Source organism: Felis catus, chromosome B1 (assembly GCF_018350175.1).
Source record: "Felis catus isolate Fca126 chromosome B1, F.catus_Fca126_mat1.0, whole genome shotgun sequence".
Classification (NCBI taxonomy): domain Eukaryota; kingdom Metazoa; phylum Chordata; class Mammalia; order Carnivora; family Felidae; genus Felis; species Felis catus.
The window spans coordinates 203,436,541-203,451,542 of record NC_058371.1 but is presented as its reverse complement, the minus strand read 5'-3'; the positions used below and the strand labels follow the sequence as shown (position 1 = coordinate 203,451,542).

Here is a 15,002-nt window from a genome sequence, read left to right as displayed (position 1 = left end):
CGGTGCTGGGCCAAGCAGGGAGAGTATCTCCCTGAGATACCTGAGTACCCCCCTGAGAGGGGGCTTTAGGGCTGGGGTACCAGGCCCTTTGCTTGCTCCTATTCTTCCCCCAGCTTTTGCCAACTCTCCAGCAGATGCCCCTTCCCCCATTTCACAGATAGAGAAACTGAGTCCCTGTGGGTTGAAGGCTTTCCTGTAGCCTTACCAGCCTCCGACTACCCCTTCCTTACTTGGCTTTGCCCCTTCCTCTCAGGTGGTCTTGACTTCATCGTGGTCTCTTCCTGGTGGGCATGGGCCTGACCACTTGGTTTTCTGGCGTGTCCCGGGCAACTTCTCTGACCCCAAATGTGTCTCATCAGAGAGCACATGAACTGTTGCAGCCAGGTCTCCCCTTTTGGGGGCCGGGACCGTTGCCAGGCAGCTCAGGGACAGGTAGACAGCGAGGTGCCTAAGCTCTGTCCAGCTGCAAGTGGACAGCCCCCCTTGTCCGGCGATGTCTCCTTAGGCCCTCAGAGACCTCAGCGTGGGCATGACCTAAACCCAGCCCCTGGGTGACCCCCATGCCTGTGTGGTTCAGAGCCATCCAGTCCAGCCATTTCCCCCTGCTGGACTCTGGCCCTTCGTACCCAGTGCAACACAGAGGCAGACCTTGGCCTCCCACCTGGGCAAGGCCCAGCCTCTGCTGGGCTGGCCTTCTGCTCTCCCCATCAGGCTCTTTGGGCCCCCAGGCAGATCCTGTCCTTCCTCTGCTCACAGCTTCCTAGGCTCTGGGACCAGGATCCAGCCTCCACTCATCTTGGAGATGAGCCCTGCCTCCTCCTCCTCATGCCCTAAGCAGTGAACCCCTTCCCCAGAAGGCTTCACTCACCTGCAAGCTTGCAGGCGTTGTTCCTTCTCCCTAGAATACCTTTACTCTATCTCCACTGCTCACATTGCCTACCTGGCCCTTATGGTTCCCCGCCCCCCACTCCCCAGGCCGGGGAGAGCTATTCCTCCCAGAAAGGCCCTTCCCCAAGGAGACCTGCCAAGCCCCCTTCCTCCACTAAGCCCCAGCCCCTTAAACAGGGTTACTTGGGTGTAAACCTGGATTGTAATCCCCCCTCTCTTCCTCAGCTATTGGGAGTGGCCTTGCTGCTGGGAGCTTCCTAGGAGGCAAAGTAAAAAGTACCCTATTTTCTGGGCCTCACAGTGTTGGGGCCAGATCCCTGGGCCTTAGGAGTCCAGACCTGGTCCACGGGCTGTGTCTTGGTTTGGAAGAAGCTGAAAGTGCCCTGGCGGCTCTTTCCTGACAAAGGGCGAGGTTCCAGAGGCTCAGTTCCCAGCAAGCCCTTCTGTGCCAGGGGGGATTCAATCCATCTCTCTGCTCCGTACCTCCTGATCAGAGTCAGACTCTTGAGTCAGGGGTCGGATCAGGGACATATACCACCTCCTCCAGCAGGATCAGGATTGCAGGGTTGAGAGGGGGGGCAGCGCCACCTCCAGGGGGGCCACAGTGTCAAGGGCGGCCTCGCAGAAAGAACAGAAACGCTGCTCATTCGTTCATATTTGCATTTACTGGGCACCTTGTGTGCGCTATGCACGGACGCCGTGTCTAAGCCCGCAGCGGACGCCCACCTTCTCCTCCCCGGGGCGGGGGCGGGGCGGGGAAACGACCCAGCCCCGCCCCCAGCCGCCGCGCGGCAGATAGGGGCGGGACCCAGAGCCTGGGAAGGCGGGGCCAGGCTCGCGGGGAGGGGCGGGGCCCTGCGGGGCGGACCCGGGCGGGCCCCAGTGCCTGGCCGCGGGTCCCGCGGGCGGGAGCCGCCGCCGGCACGCAGGACCCGCGGGCCGGGTGCAGAGTCTCACCGGTAAGGCACAGGCGGGGCGCGATCGAGTCCCCCGGCCCGGCCCGGTTTCCCTGGGCCAGGGTCCTCGGCGCTTCTGCCCGAGAAAGCGCGCGGGTTCGGGGGCTTGCACGGTGTACCCCGGAGGTCCAGGGGTGGAGGGCGGTTGCGTCGCGTCGGGCCCGCGTACCTCTCTTTGTTCTCCCCCCTCCCGCTTCCCCCCCCCCCCCGCTTCCCTAGGCCCTTGGGGCTCGAGGGCCCCACAGCGCCCCTCCGCCCCCAGGCGACCGTCCGGACCGAGCCTCCAAAGGCTCAGAGCCGAATTTGCTCCCACCTCCTCCCGGTAATCCAAAAGGTGAGAGGAAAGCTGCTTATTGGAGCTGATTCACATTGAAGTGTGAGTGACTGATAGATCCGTGGCTCTGGGGAGTCTGCGAGTCTTATTTGGGGAAACAGTGAGTGCCAGAGAGGGTGGCAGAGAGGATGGGAGAGTTGGGGGTTGGGGACAGCCTCCTGAAGGCCGGTCTCTTCCAGCCGCCAAACACTTTCCTGCTGCTCCAGGCCTTGGCTGCCCCTGGTGAGGTGGTGCCGACCTGGGCTTCCTCTGAGAGTGTTGGCAGGGACTGAGCTCTGCTGCTGCCCTGTGTCAGCCTGGGGCCGGTGCTCTCTGTCACCCTTGGTGACTACGAGCGCCTCACATCCCCTTTCTGTGCCTTCATTTGTTCATCTGCCAGTGCTGGTCATGTCTGTGCCTTGGGCTGGTGGCCAGACCAAGTAAGCCTCCCCTCAGAAGTGGCTCTGGCCTGGGATGAGAGCTCTGTGTGGGACTGCTGGGGTGTCCGTGTGCGTGACAGACGTGTGATCTTGCTTATGAGGCGTCAGCCAGTCCCCAGCACAAAGGGGCTCAGAAAATGCTGCTTGCAGTGACAGCTATGATGGTCATGATGACATGTGCAGACTTTTTTCTCAGGAGTTGGGGGACCAAGAGGACATGGTGAATCCTGGAGTGGGAATAGGGTCCCAGGTTCTTGTCCAGCTCAGCACTGACTCAGTGTGACCCCCAGGGGTCAGCCCCCAATCCTGTCCATGCCTGGCTCTGCAAAAGCAGAGGAGGGGGCTGGGCCCCATCACCTGCTGGAACCTCCTGCCACTGTGTCCTTTACCCAGGAGGGCCCCACAGGGCGCTCCTGGGAGTTAGGGCTCCACTCCTGGTGGAACAGGGGGCCAGGGTGGTGGCTCTGATGGGTAAAGACTGTCAACCTCCCCTTCCCGACCTCCCCACCCCTGTTACTTGGCTCTGTGTCCCATACTGGAGCACACCTGGGCAGAGGGAGCAGGCAGAAGGGCAGACAGGTAGATGGTCCAGGCCAGTCCCTGTCAGCTGTCTGGGAAGAGGGTACTGATGGGGCCCTGGCCCTTTCAGGGAGTCCCTCAGGCCCACAGAGTCGGGAAAGAGCCCCCCAAGGAGGCTGGCCTAGGAGAGAGAGAAGGCAGATGGGGGGGGGATGCAAATGTGTTTTGTCCCTTCCTATTATTCACATGGACAGAGGGAAATGAGGTGCTGAGTGAGCCCCTGCCGTCCTCTTCTTCCCCCTCCCCACCCCCCACCCACAGGCAGCCCTGCAGATGGGAAGCCTGAGGGAACACAGACAGACAAGGTGGCCCAGCTTGGTCACAAGGGGCTGGGTCCTGGGTTTGAGTTTGGCCATGTCGATTTATCAGCTGTATGATCTCGTCCGGGAGATCTCACATTGCTGAGTCTTGGTTTCCTCATCTGTAAACTGTGGTAGTGAACCCCTACCTAGTGGGTGGTTCTGTATGTCTGAGGGGCTGGTGGTGGCTCATGGTTGGTGTTCAGTGACTGTGAGCCTCCAAACTGAACAGCAGGGACAGCTGGGCCACCTCTGCTTGGGAGTAGGGGTAGGACCAGACATGGAAAGGCCTGGGGACAAAGGGCAGGCTCTGCTTGTGTCTCGTGGCAAAGGCCTGAATCTGTGAGGAGTGGCCAGGGTTGGGGAGCCACCTGGGTCCTCCCGGCTTCTGTCCTTAAAGCTCTGTGGTGAGATACCCAAGGTCAGTGACTGGCAAGGTAGTAGGTGGCCTCAGTAAGTTCCAGGCACATGCATATGTGGTCCTTAGGTACCCCTGGGCAGTGCGGCCAGCCTGGGCAACCTGGCTGGTGGGCTACAGGTGGCCTGTGCAGGCAGGGGTTGCAGTCAAAAAAGAGGGGGGCTGTTCTCTGAGCCATGGTGGATGGCCTTGGAGGCAGGGACAGACTGAGCCAAAGGCTGGAAGTGGGAAGGGTGGCAGACCAGTTTGACCAGAGTGGCCTGGTGTGTGCCGGGTATGGTGAGGGCATGGATGGGACAACAGGTAAAAGGGCAGGGGGCTCTCAGAATGCCCCCCAGGGTAGGTGGTCTCTCTCCAGAAGGCCTCTGGATCTCTCCAGTGGCCCTGACTGGGCATTCACGGGCCGGGGCTGGCTGGCCCCATGTGTGGACCACGTAAGTCCCAGCCAGAGGTGGCGGGGGGGGGGGGGGGGAGCACATTCTGGGCTCATCATAGCCTCAGGCAGGCAGGCCCAGCGTTTCTGCCAGACCACCTTTCTCACCACCTCTGCAGGCCTGCGCAGGGGAGAGTGGACAGGATGGTGCCTCTTAGTCTCAGGCCAGGAGACCTGAGGCTCCTTAGAGACACTCTGATACTTCCTGACCCTCAGGTGACAGAAGCCCCTGGGTCTGGCTCACACTGAGGGATTTGGCCTTGGGGACCAAGCTCCTGAGCTGCACGTGAAAGCCAGGAGCAGTACAAGTGAAACGAATGCCAGCCCTGCTGGGCTCTCAGTGGGGAGGGGCTTCGCTGTGCTTGAGGTGACTTCCAGCTCTGAGGCCACCTGAACGGTCAGCCTCTGCTCACCCCTGCCCCAGATTGTAGGCCGTGCTGGATCCTGATGGCAGGGCTGCTGTTTCCTTCACCCCTGGCCCACGTGGGCTGGCCATGCCAGGTTCTAGTAGTCTTAGCCAGATGGTCTCCTGGGATGGGGTTGGTGTGCTTGGTTGCTGGAGGCAGTGTCCTGGGGAGGTCAACAGGGCCTGTGGAGCTGGTGGGGCATCCGTGTGGTATCCACACCCCTAGCCCTTGCAGCCACGTTCTGATTCCGAGAAGTGCCCTGTTTCCTCGTGAATCAGATGTTTATTGTGCGCTTGCTGAGCCCAGGGTGGGGATGGCCTGCTGCCAAGCATGCCTGTTCCAGGCCACTGAGTGGGGTGTGGGTGCCTGCCTGCTGGAGCCTGCAGAGGGAGCGAGGTCCCCGCCCCAAGTCTGAAGTGGTGGTGATGGCTGTGCTCCCCCACGGAGGGGCGGGGGGGGGACTGAGCCTGCCCGGCAGGCTGCGTCCACTTCAGGTCTGAGTGACTCCCTGGACTTCGGTCCTTTCCGTGTGAAATAGGGTAAAACCAGTTCGAATGCCTGATGTCCTTGGGAAAAGTGAATGAGATGCTGCCTAGGAGCCCTCATGGGCATCTCGAGCCCCATGAGGGGCTCCATCAAGGCCGCACCCCCAGACCCCGGGCCAAGACATTCCTGCCCTTGACCTTGCACAAACTGTGCAGCTCCATTTTGAGGGTTTCCTCCAGCCTGGCCCGAGGTGATGTTGTAATCTAGCAGCCCTGTTCTGCAGTTGGAGGGCCACGTGTCTGCATACCCTGGCTGGCCTTGAGGCCCCACCCATGTCCTGAGCTACACTAGGAGCCAGTCAAGCTCCTAGCCCTCAGTGCTGGTTGCCCCCAGCAAGGCGGGGAAAAAGTCAGAGGTAGACCTCGGGGCTTGGAATGCCAGGGTGGGGCCTTGGCTTGTCCCCACAGTCCACTCGGGGCTCTGGCTGGGGGCCTGGGCCCTTGCCACCTGGCTTCAGCCCTTGCCTCTGGAGCAGAGGTGGACCCCTTCAGAAAGCTGCTGCCCCCAGCCCTCTGCTCCTCTGCATATGCTGGGTGCTCTGTGTACCATGGCCTGGTCAGCATGGGCCCCAGGAGTAGACAGGCCTGCAGGTGGAGGGCAAGACCCGCTGGCAGATGCCACACGAGGCAGCTTGGCCTTGGCCCACCCTGCCTCTCTGTCCCTCAGAAGTAGTTTAATGAAAGGCCTAAGTGTCTGTCCTGCTTGATGCTTAGGGGACCCTTTCTGGCCAGTAACCGGGTGCCTCCTCTGAGCCTCCCAGTTCATTGCCTGGTCACTGTGTTTACTGGGAACTCATAAAGGACAGGGTGCCCACGTAGGCCTGGTCCGGGGGGGGGGTGAGGTGCATGTGGGCCCCCCCCACAGGGAAGTCCTGCTGTGGAGCATCCCAGAAAGTTCAGAAGGCACGGCCTCAAGTGCCGGCGGGCAGGTGGCACCAGGGCGGGGGCGGGGCAGGGCCGGGCCCTCTTTGAAGTTGGCTTGTTACTACCTGCCTACATTTAACTGTCCGCTCAGCGTCTGAGATGAATCCGTGCCGTCATCCTGGAACCCTCTGCTGGCCAGCTTGGTGGAGTTGCCAATCAGATAACCATGGGTTGTTTGTTGTGCTTCGGCCTCGCTCAAAGGTTTCTGTCACCATTCCCCACCCCCCACCCCGGCTGACTGCTCTGCCCCAGCTCTGGGCTCCAGATGCTCTCAGTGGCCCCAGCAGGGTTCAGGTGGGGAGACTGAGGTGGGGTATCCTGGGGGTCCCACCCTAAATGGAAGCAGTTCCTTTCTCTGTGGCTGTTTCCTTTCCTGAAGACGTGTGTTAGGGCCAAGATTGGGGTCAGCCTGAGCTCCCCTGAACTGCAGGCCACTCTGGAAACCCAGTCTTTGGGTCCCAGGGAGCCAGTCCCCGAGGTGGAGTTGGTGTGCAACCAGCAGGAGAGCGATGAGGAAGGCCCCAGAAGCCCCAAGTGGACAGGTGTGAGGACCACAGCCTTGTGTCAGAGCTGGAGGGAGGTGCACCAGGGCACTCAGCGCCTGCCTCGTCTCCTGAACGTCCCTCCCTAATCCAGCTACTTCCTTTCCTCCTATTTGGGGCCGGAAAGGGAGAAGCTGTTTGTGTTGGCTCCCTGGGTCCCCTGATAGCCAGGCGGACACAGCACTGGGGGCCCGGCCCTGACAGGCAGATCAGTGGTCAGCTGGGCAGGCAGAGGGTGCAGTGGCTGTGTCTCCTAGCCCTCAGCCTAGGATGGGAGGTGGCCTGTCAGGCCTAGAACGTCTAGGAATGCAGGAGGTGCTAAGCAGGAGGCAGGGTGCTGTGAGCTGGACGCAGCAGAGGGCCTCAGAGCCCCTGCAGTTGGTGTCAGGCCACCAAGGCCTCCCTGCCGACCCACCCAGCTCAGGTCAGAGCTGATGGTGCTTGGCGGTAGCCCCTCAGGCTCCAGTGTCTGCCTCCCCGCACCCTACCCTGTCTCAGGATCTTGTCTGCATTGTACCCCCTTCCTCAGGCAGTCCTCCTGTCTCTCCAATCTGGCTCAGGAAGGATATGCTCCTCCGGGGACCTTACCCCGACACTGCTGCCTGGTGTGTGACAGGGCCGGGACCCCCAGACTCCCGGCGCTGGCTCCTTGCCACAGCAAGCTACTTGGGGGAGGGGGGGCATGGGAGCAGGAGACTCTGGAATCATTTCCCTCCCAGCCCAGTTTGGTTCCAGACCATGGGCTACAGCTGCCAGCGGAGGGCGATGCCTGCCCTTAGGTCAGGGCTCTGTCTCTGGTCTGGTGCTGGGGTGTAGGGAGCGCCCCAGGCTGGGAGCAGGTCTGGGTTCTGTCCCACCTGGGTCAGCACCAGTGGTCCACAATGGAGTGAGGAATGGAGCCCGTCTCCGAGGCTCTGACCTGTTTTGGGGTCCTGGGCACCTGGCCTCGGAAGGTCTGCCACCTGGAGCAGGGGCTCTCTGAAACCAGTCTTCCCATTTTCCTGGGACTGTGATGGGAGGGTAAAGTGCTGTGGTTGGTGGTGGCCATGTTCACTGCGGAGGCAGGAAGTTGCTGAGGAAGGAAGAAGGTTGAGAAAGAGATCCTACTCCTGAGGGGATCTAGGAGGCCCTGCCCCAAGCTGAAGCTTCCCAACAGCCAGGCACGGGGGCGGGGGTGGGGGGCAGCTGTTCCGGGGCCAAGGTCTTGGGAAGCAGGAGGAGACTGCCCACTCCAAGCCCAAGCCAGCGGCCTCCATGTTGAGTCATGCACCCCCTCAAAAACCTGCACGGAGCCCTCCTGGGTGCCTGGCCTGGGGGTGGTCCTGGCCCTGCTAGTGGGCAGCACCCAAGAACGGCACAGGAGGTGCCGTGGGGGGCATCCATGATGGGGCCTCCTTGGGGTGGGAGCAGGAAGGGGAAAAAAGGGGCCAGGCTAGGGGCCCTGCGGTGTGTTGGCATAGAGACTCTGAAGGAGAGGCCTGGAGAAGGCAGAAGGGGTGCAGAAGTCAGGCCCGAGGGCAAGGGAGGGTCTCGAGCAGGGGTTGGTTTCTATTTTCAAAGTTCACTCGGGTCTGGAGATGCTCCATGCACAGCCCCCCTGCGGCAATGGCTGTGAAGCAGCTTGGGTGGGAGTGGGGGGGTTGGAAGGGGGCTTAGACATGTAGGAGAGCTAGGTGTGTGGTGGGGAGAGGGGGTCAGCTGACCAGGGTGGAGTCAGTGACCGCAACCGAGCAGCTGTTGGGCCTGTGGGGGAGGCAGTCCTGGTCAGACGGGGTAGCGCTGGGCCCTGGTGTTACTGACTCTGCACCGCCCCCCCCCCCCAACGTTATTTGCTGGCTTTTCTGACCCACAGTGATGTGACCCCACAGCTGTCTCCCTGGGGATGGGGAGGGTGTTCCTAGAGCACCCACCGAGCCGTACCCCCTCCCCCTCCCACCCAGCAGGCTGCCCCAGCCAGGAGGAGGCCTTAGGGGCCGGCACCCAAGAGCTTGGCTCTGGGCTCTGCTGGCCAGCAGAAGCCTCCTTGCCTCTGGCGCCTCAGTTAGACTCCCTGTCTCTGTTGCATGTGGGGATCTGAGGGAGTTCTCTAGGGCTCTGGCTCAGGGCTAGGGTGTGGGGTGGGGGTGGGCAGACGGGAGATCTCTGGCCGTGGGGCTCACACAGGTCTGGGCTGTGGTGGCTGGGCGTGCCGACCAGAGCTGTCTGTGCCTCAGGAAGGGCCCGGCCTGGGATCCCTGGGCAGCGATGGGGTAAGCCCCTCTTCCTGCCCTGCGTCACGCTCTGAGAACCCTCAGGGAGCCATGCCCCAGCCTGATTGTGGGGCATCAGGGGTGTCTTGGGGTGTTCTGAACTGGGGCCGAAGGCCAGGCAGGAGTTTGTCAGGTGGGGATGATATGAGGAGGTCAGGAAAGGGGTGTGAGGTGTGCACTGTGGTTGAGCACCGGCTGGGTAAGGACCTTGAACTTGAGCCTGAGTGTGATCACCTTTGAGAACCTTGAGAACCACCTCTCTGCTGCAGCTCAGAGCCAGGAGAGGGTGGGGTGGGGGGACAGGAGGGTGGGCCTGGGGTACGGGATCTCACAGGACACCTGGCCTTGGAAAGGGGACAGTGTGCAGGATAGCACGGTGGCTGGACGTAGACCCCCTGATGGAGGGCCCAGACTGCTCGCAGGGGAGACTGGGGACTGGGCTCTTTTCCCGCCAACCTGGGCCCCCTGCCAGACCCTTTTCTTCATTGGGCCTCCGAACAATGGGGCAGTATGAGGGCGCCTGGGAGCAGTCTGGTCCCCCTGTGGGGGGTCTGTGCTGAGGGCGCGGGAGGAGCCAGTGGCTGAGTCATCCTGTCCAGTGCCCAAGCCTGGGTTCCCAGGCGAAGGAGGAACACACTGCTCTCAGTTCCTCTAATGGGGGGCTGACCTGCTCCCCCTTCCCTCTTCTGCCCCTCTGTCCGGCCTCTTCCTGTGTCCTCTCTCTGGCTCCCTCCCTCTGGACCTGTCTCTGTCTCCCTGTCTCTGTCCAGCCAGAGACCGAGGCCTGGGAGTGGCCACAGCATGCTTCCCCAGGCCCTGCCCACTGTAGCCCCGACAGGCGGGCTAGCCTGTCGCCTGGGTGTTCCCCTTTGCTGGCCTGTGAGTGACCTCACAAGGTCACCGATGAGAGGGCAAGACCAGGCCGGTGTGAGACCTCCCGAGGCCAACCTAAAATTTACCGATGGATACAATGTGACCAAAAACAAAAGACAATGCAATAAAATGAAAAAAAAAAAAAAAAAAAAGGCAACAAAAAACCTCAGAAAGTAAAAAGTAATCAACAGCATCAAAGAAAAAAATGGTTTGAAAACAGCTTAAAAATGTTCTGTTGGGGATGAAAGTATAACAGTAGGTGGGTTAAGACAGAAGAAAGACCTCACTGTAAAAGGCTGAAATGAGCAGAATGAGAGAGAGATTTTGTCGTGTAGACTCCCTGCTCTGCGTTCTGGCCGGGGGCAGGGTCAGCAGGAGGCCAGAACCCCATTGGACAAATGGTGACCTGGGGTTCCTGGTGAGTAAGGAGTCCCTGGAGGATCCAGATTGGGGGCCACACCTCATGACCCTGCCCTGACCTAGCAGCCCTGAGCCAGTGAAGTGTTGTAGAGTGCTGAGGGACACCACGGTTTCCTGTGGTCTAAGGGAGGCCACCGTGGCAGGAAAGATACTAAGGAGAGGGGTGGTGGGACAGATGGCGGAGTGACCAAGGCCACTGACTGCTGCAGGGGTCAAGGCTGTGTCCCTGGTGGCCTAGCCCAAGATGCCTTGTCAAGTGGCTGCCAATGTGGAGGGCTCACACAGCTGCCTTGGCCTGGCACAGGTGGACAGCAGGTGTCCTTACAGTGTGCCCATGATGGCTGACCTTTGGTCTCTGACTTCCGCTCCCTCGAGGAGCAGTGGGGCTGGATCTCTCTGGCTGCCTCCTCTACCCACATCCCTCCCTAGCATGAGTTTCATGGCCTTGGCATCCCCCTGCTGTGTTCCCGTCTTACACCTTGCCCTGGTACTGAGATCTGGGCTGAGTGGGTGCCCTCTACCCTCAGAGGCCCTGAGACCCAGTGTTGGGACAAGTGGCTGTCTCAGAGTTCCAGTGAACGGTCGGTCTTCTTTGGTCCTCAGGGTACCATTAGCAATAAGCCCATTTGCACCAGGACCCCACTGCAAATCAGTGAAACTGGGCCCGGAGCCTAAGCCTGAATGGGGTCCTGGCCTGGGACCTCACCCTGGGACCAGGCCTGGGATCTCATCCACACTCAGCTGGGCATGTGGCCCTGACAAACAGCTCTGAAATGAAACTGCTTTTGTCCCTCTGGTCTGAGGTGCGTGCTCCCTCCTACCCCAACCCCAGGCCCTTTGCACAAGTTGCTTCCCATTCGGGACATCCCCCCATGTGGTTTCCGTGCTTGGCTACTTCGTGTGGAAGATGGCTCCAAGGATGCTGGCTGATGTGTCACCGTGTCTGGGTAGAATGGTGGTCACAAGGACATGAGTCAGAAGTGGCTGCCTCCCCAGCAGATCGGGAGCCCCGCTCTGGGTGGGGCCAGCTTGGATCCTGGGGTGAAGGGTGTGGTGTTTGCCGGCAGGTGGCAGTGCCCTGACTGCCTCCCTCTGCCCCAGTACCAGGAGAACTTGGGGGTTGCGCTAATGCTCTGTGCAGGACAGACCAGCACCCCAGCCCTCCCTGGCCCAGTGGTGGACAACACTTCCTGCTCTCAGTTTTATTAGCTACCCAGTGGGGTTCAGCTCTGGCTCTGTAGGGGCCCCCCCGTTTCTGACGGAGATACTGTTTCTGGGATATCTGATGGCCTGCTCCTTCACTTCATTTGACTCTCTGCTGAAGTGTGGACCTCTCCACCCACACAGCCCTAGCACTGCGCGCCGGGCCTCCTCGGTTCTCACCCCGCTGAGCCTGCCAGCTCTCGGAACGGCCTGAGTTACCAACGGAGACTCCGAGGCTTCGGCTTCTGCTTCTTGCCAGTCCTCGTTCTGGGGTGAGCACTGTCCTCCCCCTGCAGCACTGGCAGCAGTGGGCCAGGCTCAGGCTGAATGTCTCCCGACTGGGCTGTCCCTGGGCTTTGGACGTGAGTGTAAAACAAGCAAACCCTGAGCCCCCACAAGGACAGGCTGGCACGCACCAGCACGCCGCGCCGTCTGTCCCGCCCCCTGTGCTGCAGCCTCCTGCCCAGAGCCTGCGGCCCCCCTCCCGTTGCCCTCTGGGCTGGCGTGTTTTCTGCCCAGGTGGGAGGGAGCCATTGCGGGGCTCCTCCTCTCCCTTGGCGCCTCTGGGAGCCAGTCTCAGCAGGAAATGCCGGACTGTGTGGTGTGGGTGAGGTGGCTCTGGGCTCCAGGCCCCATGGGCAGTGCCGGCTGGATGGCTGTGCTGCGGCCTTCTTAGCCTCCCTTTCCTCATCGGAAGAGCAGCAGTGTATACCCTTGAGCAGCTGGGGACCGCATAGGCCACGGAGCTGACACATTGGTGGACATTCCAGGCCCCTGCCCTGGCCTGGTGGCTTGGCCATCCACAGCGAAAGGGGACTACAGGAAGGAAAGCACCCTAGCCTTCGTGACCCCCTGGCCTTGGCCTCAGCAAGTGGGGAGTTTGCCCCCGTGGGATGTGCGTGCGACACAGGGGTCCCCAGGAGGGTCTGGTTGGTGGTAGCCTCTGTTCCTGAGGAGGCCGGCCTAGGGCTGGTGGCAGGAACCAGGCCCCCTGTTGGGGAGGCAGGCTCGCACCGAGCACCAGAACTGCCTTCTGGAGCCTTCTGCTGCCCAGTAGGATGGGTGCTCAGTGAGTATGTGCTGAGGGAGCCGATGTGGCATGGCCTGGGAAGGACAGAGGGGGAGCAGACTGGATTTGTGGAAGTCTTGGTCTCTGTGGATCCCTCATCTGGCCAGGGATCAGCTTATCTCTGACCTGAGAGGAGATGGTGTCTCTGTTTCTGGGTATCCTGCCCAAAAAGCAGATCTCCTGCCCAACCACATTCCCTGGACCCCTGGAAGGTCAGCAGCAGTGTCGGGCAGTCTTGTCGGCCTAGGGCCTGGCCCACCAGGTGCTTGGGGTGTGAGGGTGCCTGGTCTGGCCCCACATCTGCTCTGTCGGTGACGGTTGCCAGCCTTGCTTTGTGGACGAGGACACAGGCTGGGAGAAGTCATTCTGGGGAGGGGTTCAAGCCCTGCTTGGTGGGCACCAAAGCCCCTATACTGGGCATATGTCATGTAGCCAGAGGCCCCCAGGGGTGGAGAAGTGGGGGTACTTGAGGCAAGAAATGAGCGTCCTGGGCTGGACGCCATGGGGAGTAAGGGGCACCCAGCTAGCCAGGGATGCAGTAGCTCGTGCTCTAGAAAGTACTCAGTGCCTGCTTCGTGCTGGACACACTGTGGGGGGGTGGACATGAGGAGTGACCGTCCTCTGGAGCCGATGCTGAGGGAGGGACAGGTGGTCCCCAGACAGACTGAAATGCTCAGGTGCGGGGTATGAAGGGAGGGGCAGACTCTCCCGGGAGCTGGGAGAGGGGTCCTGCGTGTGGTTGGAGGCCTGTGGGTGCGGTGGGTCACCTCTGGGTGCAATTCCCAGCGCTATGGGAATGTGGCTCAGAATGGGGCCATCAGTGGCCGGGGATCCTGGGGTGCTCAAGGGTCCAGACCCCGAGGGGCCGGAAGGGAAGGTGTAGCCCGGCTTCGAGCAGGATGGTTTGAGAGCACACTCCCCCTTTCCAACATGACTGCGCTGACAGTGTTCGCAACAGAACCCCAGTGACCAAGTGCCCCTGGAGTATCCCCGCCCACCAGCCGTGCCAGATGGTCCTGGGGACATCCTGCACCAGAACTGTCAACCCCATCCTTCACATGAGGAAGCTGAGGCTCAGAGTGGGCCGCAAGTTTAGAAGAGGGGATTGAGCCAGGCCTGTCCCCAAGGACGCCTGTGTAGTAACCACTGTGCTATTCTTGCCCACCCAGGTCCTGAGGCTGGAGCAGCCCCTTCATGGGGAACCACAGGGGCAGGAAGCCCTGAGCATCTCTCTTGGGTCTAGCACTTTGGGGCAAGGCTGACGAGAGGCAGGCTGCCTCCGCGGGCACGGGCCAGGAACTCAGGGCACGCATCAGTGCTCTGGGACATTTTTTCTTAATCAGTTAAAAGGCACAGACTTGTTTAAGTTGTGATGAACCGAAGCGTGAATCCTGAGCACCTCTGCTGGCTTGTGGTTTGAGGCAGGAGAGTGGTTCACGCCAGTGACGATGCCAGCGTGGTTCCCCCCAGACCTAGCCTGCCCCTCACCACAGCCCACAGTGGACCTTGCCCCTCACACAGGGACCTTGGCCCGGGGCTCCCACCATCCTCCCTCCTGCCTGCATGCTGCTCCTTCCTGGCCAGGCTCCAGCTCCCTCCTGGGGAGCCTCCCTCTCCGGGGCTCTGCTGGAGGGAGCTCTGCCCTGGGTATGAGCCCAGGGGCACCCCCGACTCTGTGAGGGCCCCTAGCTCTGCTCTGCACTCTGCCCAGCTTGGGAATGTTTGCTGGAGGCAGAGACGCCAGGCCAGGGAGAGGAAAGCTCCGGGGTGCTGTGTGACTGGGGCAGCGTCCAGGGATGTGAGGGCCTCATGAGTCTTCTTTGGGGACAGAGCTTGAGGGCCAAGTGTCTCAGAGTAGAAGCCCCACCCCCACCCCCATCCTGACCCAGAAGCCCAGGCCCCAGGGCGGGCAGCCATGCATGTGGGTCTCTTTCTGCACTTCCCTTAATTTCCTCTGCGCTTGGACGCAGGAGTGACTGGACGCTTCCTGCCTCTATCCTGGGCAGCCCTGAGACCCTGGGGGCCTTCCGGACCCCAGCACACCGCTGTCTTTCTGGGGACACTGGCAGGCTCCAATGCGTCCAGTTCATCTCTGTTTTGCAGTTAGCAGTCTTGAATATCCGCTCATTGCCGGCCACCCCTCATCTCACCGAGGAGGGATCCTGGGCCATGGATGGGCCTTGGTGGTGGCCACACCGGACATCAGTTCTTGTTCAGGGTCACATTAACTCTAAGTACACTCTGGCTCTGAGGGATGGCCTAGGCAAGGGCTAGTTACAGCCACGTGAGGGGCATGGCCGTGTGTGTGGACGTGACTCTGAAGCCATCTGTCCCATCTATCCATCTGGGCCCTGCATGGGTCAGGCACCAGCCTGGCTCTGGGCATTCAGTGGGACCCAGGCCAGTGGGGAGTGCTGGGGTATATCCGTGTGATACTCTGGTGT

General features: G+C 61.2%; 1 protein-coding gene across 4 annotated transcripts in view; it reads left to right on the top strand.

Moving 5' to 3' along the window:
- Positions 1-1,717: 1,717 nt before the first annotated feature.
- Positions 1,718-15,002, top strand: part of SH3BP2 (SH3 domain binding protein 2) — a 35,537-nt gene continuing 22,252 nt past the window's right edge. For 2 of the 4 annotated variants that reach the window (XM_023253520.2, XM_023253522.2), the window contains exon 1: positions 1,737-1,847. The gene's annotated coding sequence lies outside the window, so the exon portion shown is untranslated. Of the gene's footprint in view, positions 1,848-2,063; positions 2,179-15,002 lie in introns of all 4 variants that reach the window. The other 2 variants (XM_023253521.2, XM_045056935.1) reach the window with 2 other exon arrangements.